This window comes from Daucus carota, chromosome 5, assembly GCF_001625215.2.
Source record: "Daucus carota subsp. sativus chromosome 5, DH1 v3.0, whole genome shotgun sequence".
Classification (NCBI taxonomy): Eukaryota; Viridiplantae; Streptophyta; class Magnoliopsida; order Apiales; family Apiaceae; genus Daucus; species Daucus carota.
In genome coordinates, this window is record NC_030385.2 from 31,238,464 (window position 1) to 31,261,409 (window position 22,946).

At 32.1% G+C, this 22,946-nt stretch overlaps 1 long non-coding RNA gene across 1 annotated transcript; it reads right to left on the reverse strand.

Annotated features, from left to right (window-relative positions):
- Window positions 1-17,715: 17,715 nt before the first annotated feature.
- On the reverse strand, window positions 17,716-19,740 carry LOC135153018 (uncharacterized). The gene is made up of 3 exons (XR_010292500.1): window positions 19,556-19,740; window positions 18,654-18,817; window positions 17,716-18,145 (listed from the first exon to the last, which is right to left on the reverse strand). It is a non-coding gene; the product is annotated as an uncharacterized LOC135153018 (long non-coding RNA).
- Window positions 19,741-22,946: the final 3,206 nt, after the last annotated feature.

Sequence of the window (22,946 nt, forward strand, 5' to 3'; positions counted from 1 at the left end):
GCTTGTATGAGTTTTCAAATCAATTTAATTAAGTCAAGCTCATTTAGATGATGAAACTTATCAGAATAGGCAAGTAATAAGCATGTCTATGTATGACAAACTTTTCAGATAACCAGTCATCCAATTAATGTGAGCAGCCAGTTTCATATATCACACATAAGGTTCCAAGCATCATTTAAGAGCAAGTAAGTATGTATATATCACTTAGTCAGACAATAAGCACATATATGTATAAAGTTATGCAAATATCATGTCACTAACTGCAGAAACTGATTCCTAAAAGTCTAAATTTCTAATCCTAAACACTAGTGGCCGGTTACACCAGTGATCCAGATACTCAGGGGCTCATAGGACCCCCAAGCCAGGTCTTAATGCACGGGCAGGTGTGTGTGTGTGTCCTAGTTTTATGTGTTTTTAAGTGTTTTTCACTATAACAGAGTAATTCATAAGCATACATACCTCAGACATATAAAAGTAGGCATTTTTAATCAAATAGAATACAAGAGATATGTGTACATAACATCAGTGCACCATTTCACCACTTAATATCATATACTTAACCAAAACAGGACACCTCATGAGAGATAGTTTTTTGAATAAACCAGCAGATGACACATCAAAAGTTAAGCACATGGTTAATTAAACAAAAGTAGACACCTCATCAACATGTATCACATACTTCAGTTAATATTTTATAACACAAGTCAAGTGTAGGCATGCACTCAGGAGACAAATTCAGAAAAGATCACATGATAAGTCAGAAGAACAGTGGTCATATTAATATTATAATCAAATAATCAGACTAGGAAGTCAATTTGAACTCAACTTTTTGCAACTTGAATTTTACAGCTTATCATACAACAAGATTATATATATATAAGCAAGAGTATCAAATATCAGTTATGAACAGTAGAGTCGAATCATGAATCAAGCATTTATCAAATACAAAGTCAACAAGTTAAACTGATAAAACAATTATTAATAAAATCAGGTTAGTTTTATGCCAGAAAACTCAATTTCATATATTCATTCAAACCAATTAACATCACAAAATTCAAATTATCCAATTTTCATGCTTCAAACATATCAGATTCAAAAATCTCAAATATATCAGCAACAAACAAATCAAAAAAAAATTCAAAAAAAATCCAACAAACTGCCACCAAGTCAGTCAAGCATTCCAAACCAACAATCAATCCAACGACCACCAAACTGCCAACAAGCCTCCAACAAATCCCAAACTCCTCAATTTACAAAGACAGAGTATATATAAGGGATTTTTCGAATTTTACCTAGCCCCAAGGCATTGAAGCCTCTTGGGGACTTACCTCCGCAGCCAAACATGTACATAAAGTACAATACAGAACGCTCTCCAATCTTCATTCCAGCTGCTTCCCTTCTTTCCAGCTCCATCTTCCATGTTCCGAGCCATACCTGCAAAAACACTCGACAAATATTGTTAGTATAGTGAAAATCGAACCAAATTAAATTAGGGTTTTGTCCATACCTGAGCCCGAGGCCTTAAATCACTCGAGTCATACCTGAGTAGCGTCGATTAGCCATCAAATTAGATAGATTTAGACACAAACCACTTCGGACTGAAATCGCCGCCAAGAACCCTAGCTCGATTTGGAGTCCAAATCGACTCAAATCGCCCCAAATCTGCAGAACGTTGTTAGATATACCTTTAAATCGATCAAACACACATAGTTTTTGAGTTAGGGTTTTAAAAATCAAAGTCCCAAATTAGGGCTTTTCGAAATCAACTCAAAAACATAGTGCATTACATACGAATCCGTATGTAAATGTTGATTTTGAGTCGATTCTCAACATCAATTGCTTTGATATCAAGATTTCGACATAAATCGATTCGCTTTATACCAAACCCGACATGCATTCACGAATCTACTCACAACTAATGAGCAACTCGATGTAAGAATCATGTTTTTGAAAAGATACAGTGATTTCCGGTAGAGAAATCGGAGAAATTGACCGGAAACGACTAGGGTTTTCAGAGAGAAAACGAGAGAGGCGAGAGAGAGTTCGAGAGAAAACAGAGAGAAGGAGCGGCTGTATTATGAGTATAATATTAATATTCGAGTTTTTATATGAAAAAGACGAGCGGCTCAGATTTTGTTTGGAAACTGATCAATGGCTGAGATCGTAGGGTTTTATTTCGGGTCGGGTTGGATCCATGGGTTGTAACCCGAAAATAACATTTTAAAACCGAAAAATCAGTTTTTGATTTTTCTGTTTTGTAAAATAAACATTTAAATATTGAAAAATAATTTTAAAAATCAAATAAAATTACCCAGTTTTTTGAAAAATAATTTAAAATACGATTTGGATAATTTTGAATATTTTTAAAATATTTGGAGTAGTTTAGACATATAATAATAGTAATTTAAATGATATTTGGAATTTGTTACAATTTTGTCCAAAAATGAATATTTTAATATGATGGCTTTGTTGGACAATTTTGTAAAATAGAATAATTCCAAATTAATTTTCCAAATAATATGGAATAATATAATACCATATTTCCCATTATTTAGATAATTTCTTTGAATAATATTATGGGATCAATAATATTTGTAATTCATTGTAATTAATTTTGGCATAATAAGTTGTGAATGACTCTCATATTTAGAAATTTCACAAATATTTCTGAAAGCTCATCAATATTTGCTTGTACAATAAATATAATAATCAATTATGAACTCCCAAATTTTGACTCAGAAAAATCCGATCAATAAATTTCTTTATTGACAAATCTGAATTTTTAGAGTATACTTGAGAGAACCGAATTAAAAATGATATTTAAAGTACATGAAATAACTAAAATAATGATTAACACTCATTTATTATTTTATAATGTATATGCCAAAATATTATTTAGCCGGTTCCAACATTCCCAAATCCAAACGTAATTTGGCAAATCTTTCGGAACTTAACGGCTTAGTAAAAATGTCAGCGATATTGAACTCAGTTTCAATATGAGTCATTTTTATGTCGCCTTTATTGACATGATCACGTAGAAAATGATGTCGTATATCTATGTGTTTGGATCGTGAATGCAACACGGGATTTTTACTTAAATCAATAGCGCTCGTGTTGTCACATAATATTGATATGACATCAAATTTAATATTATAGTCTGCCAATGTTTGTTTCATCCATAAAATTTGAGCACAACATTTAGCAGCAGCTATATATTCAGCTTCAGTGGTTGAAATAGATACGGAATTTTGTTTCTTTGAAAACCACGAAACTAGGCATCCACCGAGAAATTGACACGTACCACTAGTGCTTTTTCTGTCTACTAAATGTCCGGCATAATCCGAATCAGAATAGCATACTAGGTTAAATGGTACGCCTTTTGGATACCAAAGGCCTAGATCAACAGTGCCCTTTAAATATCTTAATATTCTTTTTACAGCGGATAAATGTGATTCCTTAGGGGCCACTTGGAATCTTGCACATTTGCAAACACTATATTGAATATCGGGTCGGCTAGCGGTAATATATAATAAACTTCCGATCATACCACGATATTTCTTAGTGTCAACGGGTATTCCTTTAGGATCTTCCGTTAATTTATCCGAGAGTGACATGGGAGTTGAAATGGGTTTAGCATTTTCCATTTCAAATTTCTTGAGCATTTCTTTACAATACTTTGATTGAGAAATATGAATGCCCTCATTGGATTGCTTAATTTGCAAACCTAAAAAGAAATTTAATTCTCCCATCATACTCATTTCGAATTCCTTACTCATATGTTCAGAGAATTCCTTGCAGAGATTATCATTTGTTGATCCAAAAATGATATCATCTACGTATATTTGGACAAGTAATATATCGTCTTTTTCTTGTCTCGTGAATAAGGTTTTATCGGCAGTTCCCATTTTAAATTTATTTTCTAGAAGGAACTTGCTTAACCTTTCATACCAAGCTCTTGGAGCTTGTTTTAATCCGTATAGAGCTTTATGTAATTTATATACATATTCCGGATTAATAGGATCTTCAAAACCGGGAGGTTGTTTTACATAAACTTCTTCTTCGAGAATCCCGTTTAAGAAGGCGGATTTAACATCCATTTGATATACTTTGAAACCTTTATGACAAGCAAATGCTAATAGCATTCGAATTGCTTCAATTCGTGCCACGGGAGCATAGGTTTCATCAAAATCTATTCCTTCCATTTGAGTATATCCTTGAGCAACTAATCTTGCTTTATTTCGAACAACCGTTCCATTTTCATCTAATTTATTTCTAAAAACCCATTTTGTTCCAATTATGGATGTATCATCGGGTTTTGGAACGAGTTCCCACACTTTACTTCGAGTAAATTGGTTTAATTCATCTTGCATTGCAGAGATCCAATCCTCGTCAAGTAAAGCCTCTTTAGCGGTCTTAGGTTCTATTTGTGATAGAAAACTAAGATGATTCACAACATTTTGTACTTGTGAACGCGTTTGAACTCCTTTACTTAAATCACCCAATACGTTATCTAAAGGGTGACTTCGTATAGTAGGAATTTCTTTAGGAAGTTCATCTTCCGTATTTAACAATTCTAATGGATTATTTTGAGGGGTATTCCCGACTTCCATATTTTCGAATTGTCGAATAATATCTTCAATCCCATCTTGTTGTGCATCTTCTTTATCAACAAGATCAATATACTTCGAGGGTGGTTTTGTTTCGTCAAATGCAACATTCATAGATTCTTCCACCACAAGAGTTTTGAGATTGAATACTCGGTAAGCCTTACTATTTGTGGAATAACCGAGAAATATACCTTCGCTTGATTTAGGATCAAATTTCGTAAGGTAATCTTTAGAGTTTAGAATAAAACATTTGCATCCAAAAACTCTAAAGTAACTAAGTTTTGGAGTTTTACCATAATAAAGCTCATATGGAGTCTTTTGTGTAATTGGTCTTAGTAAAACTCTATTTAGTATATGGCAAGCCGTTGACATAGCTTCGGCCCAAAAATACTTAGGACGACGATACTCATTAAGCATCGTGTTTGCCATTTCTTGTAATGTTCTATTTTTCCTTTCAACAACTCCATTTGATTGAGGTGTATATGGAGCGGAAAAATTATGAGTAATACCATTTTCTTCACAAAACTGAGTGAAGTTAGAATTTTCAAATTCTTTACCATGATCGGTTCTTATATAAACAATGGTATTATTTTGTTGATTTTGAATCTTTTTGCACAATGACGAGAAGGACTCAAAAGCATCACTTTTGGCTTTGAGAAATTCCGTCCACGTATAGCGTGAAAAGTCATCAACAATTACCAAAGTATAAGAACATCCTCCGAGACTTTGTACGGGCACCGGACCAATTAAGTCCATATGTAATAGCTCGAGAGGTCTAGAGGTTGATACCATGAATTTAGCTTTGTGAGATGCCCTTATTTGCTTGCCTATTTCACAAGCCTCACAAGTATGATCTTTTTGATAGTTCAATTTTGGTATACCTCTAACACGATCATTTGTTGATATAGTTTTAATCAACTTCATATTAGCATGTCCTAATCTTCGATGCCATAGCCATGGGTCATCTTGTGTAGTGATTAGGCACACATTATTATGTTTGCTAATATCGCAAGTATAGACATTTTTGCTACGAGGACATGTAAGCACTAATTTTCCATCCTTATTTAGAATTGAGCAATGTGATGGATAGAAAATTACCTTGTAGCCATTGTCACATAGTTGACTTATCGAGAGGAGATTGTATTTCAATCCCGTAACTAATTGTACATTGGCAATTTTAAAATGTTCATTCCCTATATTTCCAATGCCAATAATATTACCTTTGCTGCTATCTCCAAAAGTGACGACTCCAGCGGTTACCTTTTTAATTTCATTCAAGAGAGACTTGTTACCGGTCATATGCCTTGAACATCCACTATCGAGGTACCACATGTTTTGCTTAGCAACAAAGGATTCCTACAAGATAAATCAAGTATATTTATAGGTACCCTTTTGTCTTGAGGGTCCTGGGGTTAGTACTTCATAATAAAGATAAGGATTAGAAGTAGGCAACACATTTCTTGAAGCATAATACTTTTGAGGTGCATTGTTCCTACTTTGATACCTTGAGTTATCATAATACCGTGTATCTCTCGAATTATATCTTTGAGAATTTTCATATTGATACACATGATTTCTATTACTTGGATAATGCATTGTATTTTGAGAATAGAAATCATAACTTGGTACATGATAATTTTTGGAAGTTTGACCATTAGAGAAGGTCTTGTTTCGTATGTTTCTTCTTTGAAACGGAATAGATTGTTGATGAAAACTAAACCTTGGTTGCCTTTGCTCATTTACAACTTTGTTGTATGGTACATGTTTTTCAACCTTGGGGTATTGATTTGACCCTTTACGAACCCATATATGCTTCCCCTTAAATTCACCACTCTTGAATTTGCAACTTTGAACTTCATGTCCATTTTTGTTGCAATATGAGCATTTAAGCATAGGTGATTTGGAAGCCATTTTTGAGGGTTGTACTTTTGGTTGAACATTGCTCTTTCTTTGAGCATTTTTATCATATCCCAATCCTTCACGGTTGTAGGATATTTTTGAATGTACCATTTTATCCAACATTTCATTGCCTTTGGTAAATCTTTGAATCGTTCGTTCAAGATCTTCTTTATTATTAATTAAGGCATCAATCTTAGCATTAAGAATTCTTTCTTGATCTATATATTGTGCTAAGATGTTGGAATGAGCATCCTTGAGTTTTTGAGTTTCTATTTTGAACTCTTTTTCTTTTACTTCAAGGACATGAGCAAATTCTTTTTCGAGTTTATCTTTTTGATAACTCGTAGTTGACTTTTCTTGAGTCATTGACTCATTTAATATTTTAAGATTTAGTAAATCAACATGAAGCTTTCCAATGTTTTCATTTAATTTAAGCTTCTCATCTTCCATTTCTTTTGTTTGCAACAACAAGGAAATATTTTCAATTTCCAACTTTGTAATTTCATTCTTGGTCTTGTTGTTATCAAGATTAAAGGAATCTTGAAGAGATACCATTTCTTCTTCAAGTTTAATATTTGATTCCTTTATCCGAGAAAACTCTTTTTGTTGAGTTTGATATAAGTCTTCAAGTTTTTCTTTCTCGGACCAAGTAGATAAAAATAATTGATCAAGATAATCATATCTAGTATTCATTTCAACTAGCACCTTGATCAATTCATCCTTTTCCATTTTTGACAATTTTAAACTAGAGAGTTTAAGAAGAGGAATATCAACTAAAGTTGGTGAAGAAATACTTACCTCTTGGTTAGTAGTGGAAGGATCCATTGATGTAGGAGCATCTTCAATTGCCATCAAACATAGATTAACCACTTCTTCACTTGTTTCGGGAGGTTCCTCATCTTCACTTAAATCCCAACCGTTTTCGGCCACGAGAATCCTTCCTTTAGAAAGTTTAGGACATTCTCGTTTATAGTGACCCGGTTGTTTACACTCGAAACACACTTCTTGTGTTTCCTCCGGAGTTTGTTCTTTTTGTTTTGGAGGAGTGTAATTATTGGTATTATAACCATTTGGGCTTTGATTGGTTTTACCTTTGTTGTAGCCCGAGTTGGTAGGAAAATTACTCTTGTAGTTTGGAGAATAATTTTGAGAGTAATTAGGCCTTCCATTTGAGTTGAAAACTCTTTGTTGATTATTCGATTTTAGGAAGCCTTTTCCATACCTTTGTGCTTTGCTTTGAAGCACACGACGAAGTTGTCTCGTGAGTAAAGCGATTTCGCTTTCATCGAGATTTTGTAGTTCTTCATTTAATTCTTCATCATTTTCATCTTCGTCGATTAATATAGCCTTTAGTGCCATATTTTTCTTCTTGTCTTTCACTTTGGGAATGACAACATCCGGAATATTATCTTCTTCGTAAGCACGAAGGTTTCCGAATAAATTATCAATGTGATAGTCATTGAGATTATGCATCTCTTTAATAGTAGTGACTTTCACTTTCCAACTCGGAGGTAGAGATTTAAGAACTCTTCGATTCTTTTCATTTTGTGTATAGTTCTTTCCGAGTTGAGATAGTTCATCGATTATTCGAGTAAATCTTGTTTCCATATCGATGATATTTTCTCCATCTTGGAGTTTAAAGTTCTCGTATTCTTGGATCAATGTGTCCATTCGAGAATCTTTTATGTCGGTAGTACCTTCATAGGTTACCACTAATTTGTTCCACATTTCTTGTGCCGACTTGCAATTGTTAACTCGTTTATATTCTTTTTCCGCAAGTGCACTTGTGATAACCATTTCCGCTTTTGCGGCAATATTCATTCTATCTTCTTCTTCGTGAGTGTATTCACTTACTTTCTTTTCGATGATGGTATCGTCGACCATTTTAGTCGGTATAATAGTACCATCTTCTATGGCCATCCAAACTTTGACTCCTTGAGATCTTGCATATATTCTAAATCTCGTTTTCCAAGTAGCAAAGTTTGTGCCATCAAATAGAGGAGGTCTAGAATTTGAGAGACCTTCACTACAACCGATAGCATTTATATAAGCCATATGGGATCTACTTTTCTTTGTGCTTGAAATTCAAATAGCACGTTTAAAGCAACTGCTCTGATACCAATTGTTAGGTCCCGATAGAGTGAAATTTAAGCTAGAAGGGGGGGTTGAATAGCTTAATCACCAATTTAAAAATTGATGTGGTGTAATAAAATTTATCCCCCTTTTGAATAGCTTTTATCGAGAGTATAGGCAGTTTATGTGTGTGGAAGCAATGTAAGAGTAATACGACACACGAGATTTTATCCTGGTTCGCGGTGGCTAACTCAACACTTGGAGTCCACTCACCCCTACTCCAGTCCCCGAGCTCCTCCCCGGACTCGAGATTTTCTCTACTATAAAGAAACTCCTTTACAGTAGGCGGAGAAGCCTTTACAAATATATATCTTGGAGCGTAACTTCCCGTTACCTCCTCACTATAAATGTAAACTTACAAGACTCTTCTTGGAGCGTAACTCCCCGTCACCTCCTCAAAGTCGTTGTACTCCGGGTGTAGTCTTTGAACTTCTAAACTTTTGCGGGTCTTGGATCTTAGGTCTTAGGTCTTGGGTCTTTCCTCTTCCTCACGGTGCAAAGACGACTAACTCCCCGTTAGCTCGTCTAGGACTTGGGTCTTAGAACGAAGATCACCTCACTTCACTTCACCTCACTGCAAAACTTAGAAAACAATATCTACTACAAATAATCCTTGTTTATAAAAAGGGTTTTGGACTAGACACAACTAGGCCGATAGTGGGTATATATATATGTTGATGATATATATATATTTAAAGTATACTTTCCTAAGGATATAGAAAAATATAAGTATACTTTTTAACTTACTCCAATACTAAAGATAAGTATTTGGTTGGAGTAAATAAAGCCTTATAAGCGTGCTTCGCTTTAGACTTTTTCAAGTATTCTCGTAATATTACAAATCACGAATACTTGTTAATTTAAACTCCCAGTTAGATAATGCTTTTTAAAGATCTTCGGAGTTTAAATTGTCGTCTATGGCTCAAAGGCTTATGACTTGGTTACTTGTCCTTTTTGACAAGTATTATTTATTACTTCGTTTGTATGTCTAATATCGAAGTAATAAAATCAAGAAAGCTATATGGTTAGCTCTTTAGCTATTAACTTTTCTTGAGACAACTCTTCTCTTGATGTAGTCTTTTGGACTAGATGAAGCAAATTTAAAACGAAGAGAGAGAAAGTCTATAAACACAATAAAAACAAGAATATAAATTAAAGTGCGTTTGTGTTTATATATATCTATATATATATTTGAGTTTGAATATTTCGAATGATATAATCTTTGTTCTTGTGTAATATAACTCAAATATAACGAATCTTAGTTCGTGTAAATATACAACGAATCTATAGTTCGTGTATACATTTATATTTCGAATAACACGACTTATTAGTTCGTGTTTGAAATTAATTCGAAATAATAAATCTCTTTTCTAAGAGTTTTAAGATGAAGAGCTTTAAGATGAATAGATCGAGAATAATAAAGAGCTCTTGTATATATAATGGTCGGTTAAGACTCGAATCGAAGCTAAAAATAATAACCACTTACAAAACGATCGGAAAGTTCGCCGGAAAAATTCGCCGGAGGTTCGGCCGGATTTTGGCTTTGTGGCGGAACTTGGGCAGCCCTACGGGAGGCCTAAAATATTAGTGGTTGAGCTAGTTGGGTTGGGAGAGAGCTTGGTTGGTTGAACTAAGCTTATATAACTAAAACCTTGTATATATGAATATATATGTATAAGAAAGGAGGTTTTAGAGAAGAAGTATTTGTAGAGAGTGTTTGTAGAGATGAAAGAGAGAATACTTCTAAAATTCCCAGCAACTAATTAGCTCTTTAGCTTGTGTAGAAAATGAATGGGAATGGGGTGGTATTTATAGGGAAAATTTGGGGTAGTGGGTAGTGGAAGGTGATGTAAGGGATGATGTAAATGGGTAGGTGATGTAAGGGATGACTACATTGTTCTTGTCCACTAGCCTAGCAACTTGACAACCAACATGTGACACCTTATCTCAGCACTTATTGCTTGGAAGAGGATAAGGCACACACCCCAATGCAACCCAATTAACTATTAATTAACGATTAAGTATCGTTAATTAAAACTAGCTTATTCCTAAACATCTCCAATAAATCCAACAAAAAATATGACAATTTTCTAAATATTGGAAAATGGAAATTTGTGAAGTTTGGTAATTTTTGGTCAAAGTCACCTAGGTCAAACGCTCAGTCAAAGCTTCTCGGGTCAACCGTTCGGAAACACACCCCGACAAACATTCTCCAAAAATCACGAAACTTTTACCTAACATACATCACATCATAAAATTGACATCCCCAAAGTTTCAAGTCATTCTAGCAAGTGGAAGTATTTTATCCGGAATTAAAACGATAAAAACAGCTTTTCGGGTATGAATAAAATACTTAAATCCTTTTGACGATTTGTAAAACGTTTTTGGCTAGAATTTTGACTTAGATAAATACTACAAATATATTTCCTTGAGAATAAAATAGTTTGGAGTTTATGGAAATATTTTTGAGCATTTAAATTAATTTCCTTTGATAAATAAAGGAAATGTACGAAAACCGAGAAAATTAGTATTTGGTCAAAACGAGTAGACCCTTGACTAATTTTTGATACCAAAATACTTAAAATAATAGAAATCATGATAAATCATGGTTTTGACAATTTTAAAGCACATTCTAAGTATTAAAATATTTTTCTCCGAAAAATGAATAATTTGAGAGACCTTGGAGAAAATATTTAATAAACCAAGAAAAATGAATATTAATATTTGACCATCCAAATATTAATGTTTTGATAGAGTAAATCTTTCTTTTGGATAGAAAACAATTTTTGGAATGAAAGATTTATTTTTGACTATTTAAAGATAATTTATCCCGTAAAATAGAAATTTGATAAATCAGGGAATAAATTACTTTAATTAAGAGTTTTAAAAATAATGTTACATGAGGGTTCTAAAGAATATCAAATCTTGATAATCCTTTTTCGATCTTCATGCGAGTTTAATTTTGCAATATGAAGATAGGGAAATATCGTAGATTGGCGATATCCCTCAGCATGAATATTGCGTGAAAATATATTTCTTAAAAGTAGGTATTTTGATGCGAAGAAATATAAAATGATTTTTCAAATAACTTGCTAGAAATAACTTTTCCACTTAAGGATAATCATGCAAATTAATGATCCTATTGGGAGGATTACTAGGTGATTTAAATTTTACGTTTATTTATAAATACCAAAATAAATTAATATCGAAGATATCCTTTCAGATTCTGTAATAGAACCAAAATTTGTAGAATTGTGATTTTGTAGTAAGAGGTGTTTTAAAATTAAGATTCTATAATAGAACCATAATTTATGGAGCAGCCGATAAATTATGATTCTGTAACGAAACCAAATTTTGCAGAATTGTGGTTCTATAGTACAGGTGTTTTAAAACTAAGATTCTGTAATAGAACCAAAATTTATGAAGCTTACAAAATTTTGTAGAAATTGATACGTTTTGTCGTATTTTTGTAACCTGCTACTAAATAGAAATCTGTCAGGAAGTTTAGCACCTGAGCTTGGTTAGCTTTCTCATCTTCATATACTGTGACAAAAATTATTGCATTTACACCTGGTTATATTGTCAACTGGTAATGGAAGGCACTTGAATACCTCATTGGGTATTGGCTTAGATTGTTTTGGTCATTTCCATAGTTAATGTGAGTTTATAGGAACATAGACAGTAAAACTATTGTGCTTTATTTATAGAAAGCTAAATGTCAGCAGTTACAGGAGCAATGTGTCATATTATATACTTCATGTTGACCTATTTTCTGTTACTCAACAACTATATCCATACCTATAACCTATGTTGTATACAAAAGTTAAGATTCTGAACAAGACTCTAGTTTGGAATGACACACTTAAGAATTGTGAATTTGTGATAGCTAGAAGAAAGTGTCATTGTAATCGTGTAAGCTACTAAGGTGGAATGAGTTGGTGCATCAATCATCTGTACTTGAATACTGAAAAAGTAAACATGATTAGATGAATTAAATCGATTGCTTAAACCATTAGAGTTGAGAGAAATTGTTGATTGCTTATGCTTTAATTTCGTTCTTAAAAAGGAGAAAGTAGTTGGCAAGTCACATGGCAGCACTTTTTTCTCTCATGCGACTTGCTGATCTAAAATTGCATAGAAGATGCATTGAATTGTAATTTACATCAATCACAAGCATGTTCACCTTTAAAATAGATATGAATAAAAGAATTGGAATTAGGATAATAATCTTTTACTGATTCTTCAGGATCAGCCGGGGCTTGGATGAAAGAATTGCAAAGCTAGTGGCTTAATTTGTAGAGAACAAAGATGAAAGATGTAGACTTTGTGCCCTTATAGTCTATTAGGCATGAGATAGATGTGATCACAACAGTTGGACTTAAATATACACAAAAGGATAATATCAGGTTGCATTTAATTGGTGAATTATGATTTCGGAAAGATATTTTATTTTTTTGTGCTTGTTTATAGCTTCTATGGTAAAATCACATGAGAATTTTATATGAGTTTACTAGATCCAGCTTTTTAATCATTTGTATGTGTATGTAATGTTTTTTTTATCCTACAGTAGAAGCACTATTTTATTTTTTTTCATTGTTCTATGTCTCTTGCAATTATATTATAGAAGCATATATTTTGTGTTAAATGAATAATTTTGTGTGTGTAAAATTCTGCAGTAGAAGCATTTTTTTTGTGATTCCAGTATAGAAGAATATTTCATGTGTGTAGATTTTGATTCTATTATGGAAGCAGATATATAATGATTTTGTAGTATAATCATATATTCATATTTTTTGGAATTATTAAGAATATATGTAGATTGTTATGTTATGGTTCCATAATAAAATAAATATGATTCTGTAGTAAAATAAGTATCGGAATGGTTCACTGAAATCATATATTTGTATTTTCTTAGAATTTTTCAGAATATTGGTGTAGTGTTATCTTATGATTCTATAGTAGAACAAAACCTTCTGCAAGCTTTGAATTATTAAGTTTCTAAGTAAAATCTCTCTTTCCAGCACAGGTTTGTCTACTAACCCTGTTCTCCTCAATTATTTCAATCATACACACACTATACATCTGAGACTCGTTCTACTCCTGGCACAAGTAAGTCTATAGTGAAATTATTAACATGATTTGCACCAAACAGGAAGTTAATTGTTATGAAGTGCTACCAAACGATGCATCTTACCGAGTCCATACAAGTGGAAGTTGATGGTAATGTTACAAAGAGGGGCAAAGGGTGTTAAATTAAAGGTGAAGGTGTTGATTCATTCGTGAACTGCAAAGAGGATCAATATCCGTCTGGTGCAGTGCTGGGGAGTTCTCTGATGCAGTTTTCAGTGCTTAAAGCTGTTCTAGTGTGGATAAACTTCTGACATTCGTGATTCCAGCGTCGCTTCGGGCTCAGAACTCGGGCACTATACAGTCAGTGTTATTTTGAGCTTTTAAACGTGTTCTGTTATTTTTGATCAGTCTTCCTTCCTGTTATTTAGAATCGTCTGTCAATTTCTAGAATCTATTTGTTTGCCAATTGATATATACCTTGTTTTTAAGTAACTCTAAATTATAATGAAACAGTTGAAATAAATACAAACTAAATTTGAAGAGCACAAAACGTACAAGTTATATCAGTTTTATCACCATCAGATCCCTTAAGATCCTTTTTTAATCATCAGCTGATGTCATGGTTTACTCCTTTTGTAAGTGTTTTTGTATTGTGTTTGGTAGTTTATAGAATATAAATGCTAAGAACGGTCATATAACAAGATAATCTGTATTAATAAGTGGAGAATAGAGAGAGAAGAATAGAAACCCTAAAGAGAAACAATGTAGATTCAGTTATACATAGAGAAAGATCTGGGGGAATGAATTCCTTTTCATATTCAACATAATAGAAATGCACATGATACGTGATTATTTATTTATAGGCATGCTTTAACTAATCTATCTATAGGCACACCTTAACTAACTAGTACTGAAATGAGACCCTTACCCTTACTATTACTAAAGTACTGATGATAACACCAAATTAGTATTATGACACAATGCTAATACTGATGTTGGCATCATAAAAAATCCTCCCTCCTTCATAACAACCATGTCCTCGTTGTTGAGGGGAAACTTCAGACTGATCAACTTGGACATTATTCTCCTCATGCCTCCTAGACAGAGTATCAGCAACTGTATTGTCTGTGCCTCTCCTATGAAAAATGGTGTAGTTGTAACCCAAAAGTTTGCTGATCCACTTCTTTTGTAGAAGATTACTAAATTTCAGTACTTCCAAACAATTTATACCAGTGGTCTATCTTAATGAAAAATGTTTATCCATCAGATAAGGAGTCCATTTCTTGACTTTATTGTGTTAGGACAGCTCCATGCTAACGTTGCAAGCATCCGACTCCACAGTAAATTTGAGTGAAATCTGGTCATTCTAAGCACTGGTGTAGTAGTCATAGCCTATTTTAGTTGCTCAAAAGCTACAAAAGCATGTTCATCTCAATAAAGTTATCTTTTTTAAGCAAATTAGTCAAAGGTTTTGCTATAATGCCATAACTTTTGAAAAAATTCCTATAGTATTCACCTAGTCCTAGCAACCCTCTTAGAGCCTTCAAACTCTATGGTTCAGGCCAGGAAAGCATGTCATGTACTTTTTTGTGATCATCTGCGTCGTTACTTAGAAATGATGTGTCTCAAGTAAGCCACTTGGGCTTCATGAACTCACACTTTGATTGCTTGGCATACAACAGTTGTTGTCTCATGATCTTAAAGACTTGTTCCAAATGTTGTAGATGCTCTTGTGCAGCATGTGAATATGTTAAAATGTCATTAAGAGAACTTCCTAAGATGCCTAACACCTAATTTATCAAATTCTAGAAAATTTCTGCCACAAATTTTTCAATTTCATTCTTTTGGTTACAGGAGTTCCTATATGGCCTCATTGAAAAGGGCTGGGATCCAATTTTGAGCTCAATTAATGCAGTGCTCAATAACTTTGTTGGGAGGTAGACCAGTTGGTGGCTCGAACAGATGATTATATTCTTCCAACAAGTGGTTGAGTTGGTGGAATTTCTTGCTAATCAACTTTGGTCCTTCAGCTTGATGTGCCAACAATGTTGGTGCTTTTTAAAATTGTGATTCTAAAGTAGAACCAAATGATGTGAAGTATTTATTGTTAATTTTTATATAAAATTGTGGTTCAGGAGTAGAATAATTTTTTTATTGTTTATTGAATGACTATTTCTGTATATGAAATTAAGGTTCTGTGATAGAACCAAATGATGTGAAGTACTGGTTCTGAGTAGAAGCATAAATTTATTGTTAATTTTTGTGTAAAATTGTGGTACTAGAGTAGAATAATTATTTATTGTTTATTTAATGACTATTTCTGGATATGAAATTGAGGTTCTATAATTGAACCAAATGATGTGAAGTAGTGGTTGTGAGTAGAAGCATATATTTATTGTTAATTTTAATGTGATCAAAATTTTGGTTCTAGAATAGATTCACTTTTGTATCGTTTATTTAATGACTGTTATTATATATGAAAATAATGTTCTCTGATAGAACCATATAATGTTGAATATTGGCCATTGAGTAGAATCATATTTGTTTTCTGTTCTGTCATTGTTCGAACGCCTATTAGTCGTGTTATGGTCGATAACCAGTGTAAGGTGTTATAAATGCTTGAGAATCGATTCTTACTATGGTTGTTATGGTTGATTTCCTGTATATTGTTGTTTGGAGAAATATATACGTATTTTTTTGCATCAAGTTATTGCCAAACTAAATCTCCCTTTTTGCCAGGCACAGATGATGAGCTTCCCTGCCTATCCAGAACATGCACCAATGATGAGTATATCAGGGCAAAACGGTCTTTGGAAGTCATTGTCCTCAGGTGATTTGAAGGACACTGATACACCTACATCACAAAATGGGTCCCCAGAAGACGTGTCAGCTGAGCATAAATCTCAACAGCCTACAATTGTGGAACCCCCATCAACAGAAGAGGGATGCGTCCTCAAAGTGTAAAATGGAAATCTCATAACATAATCACAAGCTATGCTCATCTGGACTTTAGAAGGGAAAATACTCACCAGTTACATGCAATTAGTCTTCTGGGGCATCAATGTTCAGTAGCGCATCTTGATGAAGTGAAAAGTTTGTATGTCTCTGCTTCTGAACCTGGTTTCAGAAGAAGCAAAAGTTTGTATGCTAGAAACCAGTGATCTCTCATTTTGGCTTGGGTGCAAACGAATGGGAAATGTTACCTATCATTACTATTAACCCAGTGAAAAGAATCCTTTCAACTTATATCTGCATCAGCTACATGGCAATGCTGCTAATAATTGTAGAAGAATTGAGTACTGACCAGACATCATACGACATTTAAATTAAATTTTATATGTGTGCTAGTCAAAGTTGTGGAGATGTATAGACTTTTTTAGCTGATACTTATGTAGTCCTATTTAAATATGGCATTCTACCTTTATAGATTTACATATATCCAGATTATATTTTCTGTTAAATAAACGCGTTACTCTTAAGTATATTCCGATGTCTTATCTTATATCTATGATGGTTTTCCATGACAACATTGTTTGGAGCTTCGGAGTTTCAGTGTGTCCTTTCTTTCCTAACTAAATACCCTGTGCTCTGTTCTAAAATGATAAATCCTTATCGATGAGTAGCAAGAAATTGAATAGACACTAGTATATTAGCCTTTCATTTTGGAGCAAATAATATGATATTAAAGCAAAGAAATTTATTTTATTTCTAACTTCCTTTAAAACAGTATTATGTCTTGGTCTTTTGTACAGCAGGCCATTGACTTATAAAAAGTTGAACTTGGTTCTTTTGTAGAAGCAAAAACAATATTATAAATTAATTTGGTTCTCTTATAGAAGCAAAACACAACATTAAAAATGCTTATCTGTTAATTTGGTTCTATAGTAGAATCAAGTAGCATATTCATATGTCAGTAGCTTGTAAATAAGGAGCAAATAGTGAATGTACTAATTTCTTTGTACAGTAGAATATAATTAAAAAAATATTATCAAACTAAAAATGTGGCTTAGATATATTAGCATTATAATTTAAACATCAAATAGTATCAATTTGGTTCCATGGTAGAACCGCCAAGATAAACCTGGTTCTATAACAGAAAGAAAGTGATGCTCTTTTTAGTTTAACCTGTTTGATTTTATCACAAAAATATAAAAAGAAACCGATCAAATGATAGCCCAGATGGTATAGCAGATGCGGGCTGAATAACAGCAAAAGTGATGATGTTCTCACAATTGTTGCTGGCTACTGCTTAATAGATTTTTGTTTCTCATCCAGCGAGAGCTTTAATCACTTTGATGTGCCACCACCATCAGGAAGAGAACTTTTACCAATAGCTTCCACATCGTATTAGTTCATCTCAAAATTAGTTACAACATTGACACCCCTAAACTTAATTGTTGATATGTCATTTGCCTGAGCTGCTTCATCCTCAGTAGCTGCACGAAAATATAAAATGAGTCGCTACTAATTGAAGTACGTCAATTCAACTGATACGTTATTAAATTTAACAGGAATATGCAAAATTTATGGTCTAACATCATACTTCAGAACATATAAAATATCCAAGTTAATGACCAATGAACCTTAACCTAAATCCCTGTTAATGTATTAGTCAACTACTCGGATAAACAAATACATGTATAAAAGATATAAACATAGTATAAGATCACTTAAACACTAATCATGTACTCTAATTTTACTTTGTTGAATGCTTGAAATGATCTTTGAAATAGTTCTTCTACTTGGTGGGGGTTTGATTTCAAACACATTTCCTAGCATAATGCATCCTACCTAATATTACTTGAACTGGAGAATAAAATAACAATAGCTACCAAATCCAAATAGACATATTGCAATATATAGTGCTAACATTTCGTCCCTAAAACCCACCATTTGAAGGTGCAGTAAAATTGACAATGTAACAAGAACAAAACACAAAGAAACCTGCTGGTAGAGCTCGCTTCAACATTTCCAAAATTGGTTCCAGTGTCTTACTAAACCAATAAGTTCCAAGTTTCATCCAGAACCTGTTTTCTTTTCCACTTTAGCGACATCTCTTTGTCATTAGAACCAAAAGCTTTCGTCCTTTCAATGCTGGAGCCTTGTGACTGATATTGAGTGATCACATTATAAACACTCCTTATAGACAACACATTATTACAGCTAGGAATCACTCGTTTTGTTCACAGTTGTACAAAATCAACATTCACGAACAACCAAAACTATAACAAAACTAGATACATAACAAAATGCGCTAACCTATTTTCTACTCTGATTCTAAAATAGAATCAAGTAAAAAAACATAATTAAAAAAACCTAGTTTGTAAGTAAAACATATAGCTTTGGAACTAATTTGTAAAACATTATTTGGTTCTACAGCGGAACCAAAACTACAACAAAACTAGATATTTAGTCAAATTATTACATTGACTCTACAATAGAATCAACAAAAATACATAATTTATAATGTGAATAAGAAGATTTTTAGAATCTATGACAAACAAAAAAAATTCTCAGAATCAGAAAGGAATCCAAAAATAACAAATCAGACTGAAAAACTACAAACAATTCAACAAAAATCAGTTATAATAAACCCTAAATTACAACTGAAATAATCAAAACTACACAGAACTGAATCTCAAACTAGGAACATTTGTTTGATATAAAATCATTAAAATCGAAAAGAAAACTAAAAATAACAAAATCAAAACGAAAAACTACATAAAATCCACAAAAAATCTACATAGAACCGTAAATTGCAACTAAAAGAGGCAAAACTGAATCTCAAACTATTAACAATTATAAATTGAAAGATTAAATTCGAACATGAATATCAACATACTCACAAAGTCGGGCTTGATTTGAGGAACACGGAGCTTGATTTCGAGGAACACGAAGCTTAATTTGAAGATGATGCCTTCTCGTAGTGGTTGTACTTATAGAGAGAGATCGAGAAAGAGTGTGAGAGAGACATGTAAGACAGGGAGAGAGATCAACGAGAGCGAGAGATATTATTCGTATAATTTATGCACACAACTGTAAGTCTGAATTAGCAATGACTCGGAATTCAATAATATTTTTCTTACTTTAGTTATTATTATTAACCGTTTGATGTATTTTGATCTAATGGCCAAGATTAACGGAGGGTGTTCTCCACCGGACTCCATATAACATGGATCTCCATGGAACAAAAGCCTATATATATATATATATATATATATATATATATATATATATATATATATATATATATATATATATATAGGGAAATATATATATATAGAATCCTACTCCAATAGAAACCAAATTAGCCTAAAAACTAAAAATCAGTTTCTGGACAGTTTTTTATCACTATTTTTAACTACAGAAATAACTAATTTGTACATAACATATCACTAATTTATATATAGCATATCTCGCGGATATAAATATATATATACACATATATGCAACGTATATAACCATCATCTTCACCCAAATCGTAATAATGGACCTCTTACCACCATTACCAGACGTTTCCATGACTTGCCACCATTGTCTATCATCACCAATAATCACACACACTTTCCATCATAACTTACAAAACTAACGACTACTTTCTATCATCATACAACTTCTCTTGCGGCTTCCTACCGTCAAGAACCTTCCTACGGATAAAATTGATCATCTATAATCGATTATCAATAGTTTAGATAAGTAGATTTTCTAAATTTTGATAATAAAAATCGCTGTTTACATACTGTATAAAAACAGTGATTAGTGCAGTATAAATTAGTGATACCCGTAGTTATAAATAGTGGTAGGGAAACTGGTTTCTAGTTTTTATTTTAATAGTGGTTTCTATTTGATCATGAGTATATATATATATATATATATATATATATATATATATATATATATATATATATATATATATATATATATATATATATATATATATATATATATATAGGGGGAGGTTCAAAAGAGACGGGGTATAAGCGAGAGACGTGAGAGACGTGGATGCTGACCGTTGGATCAGTCTTGATCTTGTAATCTAAGCAAATACTATACGTACTGTATAAATACAATTAAATAATGATTAAGGGCAGTATACGGAAGATTTTAAAACAAAAAAATCTTTCTACGTATATTTGTTTGCATCGATTTAAGATTCATTACAAAACTTACCAAATAACACTCTCCTTTATTGATTCTTACCTCTAATTAATCTGTTTCTTTTTTTCGTCGATACAGTTGTCTCTGTACAATCGTCTCTTTGCTTGCCAAAAACAGGAGCTCTATGCGATGGAGAACACTAGCAGGAACACTAAAGTGCATTCGAATTCTGGTTTGATTTCTTTTTCACGAAAGTTTTGAACTATGTATCTTAATAATATATTACTTTCTATTGAATTCTTGTCTACGAGATTAGACCATTATGTTTCATTCTTTTATTGTTTACAGATGCTTGTAGCAATACTGTGTTTGATCACCATAGGTTTGATGAAAATTTTGATGTTGATCTGCAAGAGCTTGGTGAAGATTGGATCCCTGAATGTTCTGAGGGATTGAGGGATTGAAACCATACATTGATCAGCGTTTTAGTGATCTTGATCAAGCTTTTTTTTTTCTACAAGGAATACGGTAGATCATCTGGATTTGATGTACGTCGTTCCACTGAAAGGAGTAACAAGGATGATACTAATAACTATAGTATTGGGGTTCGTTATTGTGTTCTTTTTTGTGTTCTTAAAAACTTTCCTTAATTACTATTCTTGATTGATTCTCACCTCCAAATTATATACATAATATAATTCATTTGGAATCTAATAAAATTCATATGATTTTCTTAATTGTACTTCCATAATTAAAAAGATTGAATCTTTATTTCCATGTATGTTGAAATCTTAGAAATATTAGCATTAATGATACATTATATGTACGCCAATGATACATATTATACATTATTCTTACCATTTTTAAATAGATTTTATGAACATTGGGTTCACTATTAACATAAATTAAAAATTCTACAGTTAATACATTACCATAGATTACATAAGTGATTCGAATTATTTTTTTTCTTTACATTTTTTTGGAACAAATATTAATAAGGACATTGGAGAAAAAATATTGTATTATTATTTGGTGCATCAACATACAGTGGAACACGATGTGTGGGAAAAAAAAATCATTTATGAAGAATTTTTATCTATTTTAAATTTCAAATTAATAGTTCACATTAAGAATACTATTGAGAATGCCTTAAAGAATTCACTATAATGAAGATTATATTAACTATCATATTAAGATTATTTTAAAGATTATAATAAAGATAATAATAAATATTTTTTAAAATGATACAGGATCGTTTATCTGTTTTTGACTAATATTCTTCGAAAATAAATTAAAAAATTATTTCTAATCAGAAATTAAAAAAAATAAAAAAAAGTATAGGTTGACATTATTCTAATCAGAAATTTTAATGTATACACGAGTGATTTACAATCCCATAATTTATGCATTCTATTTAATGATTTTGAAATATAAATTTTGTTTACTATTTTCCTTATTTATATTTTTGTAGTACGATTTGCTTTCCACATGTAAGCTGATTTCCATTCTATCAGGATACTCACGGATTCTTACCTCCAAACCCTATAGTTTAACAAATAAAGAAACAACATCTTAATAGAATTTTTATTCTTAAATAATAAAACATTGAATACTACAATATTTAAATATTAAATCTTACACCAGAACACTTTAATGAATTCATGATAAGATAAGTGAAAATATAAACAAAAACGAAAAATGAAGAACATTGAAGATTCTTAAATTTACTCAAAACAGTTACATTAAATTCTATAGTGGAACAATTTATATATTATGCATAAACCTAAATGTTATGAGGAAAAAATGTTGTTAGATCTCAACAAAAAAAATGTTGCTAGATCACTTTTTAGAACCTTAGTATTTTTTTAGAACACCTTAGTGAATCCCCATATTAATCAAAATAATAAATCTCTATTAGTAAATTTAAAAAAAACACAATCGTGTAGTTTTATTATATGATTGCGTAACACCATAAAGCATCTCTACAAAAAACTTATTAAAATTAATTGAAAATTTAATATTAAAAAGATATAAATTACTATCATGTGTCTAAGGAACACCTACCTTAAAGAATCTCTACAACATATTATAATCAATTGATAATTATTATCATGCGTCTAAGGAACACCATAAAGAATA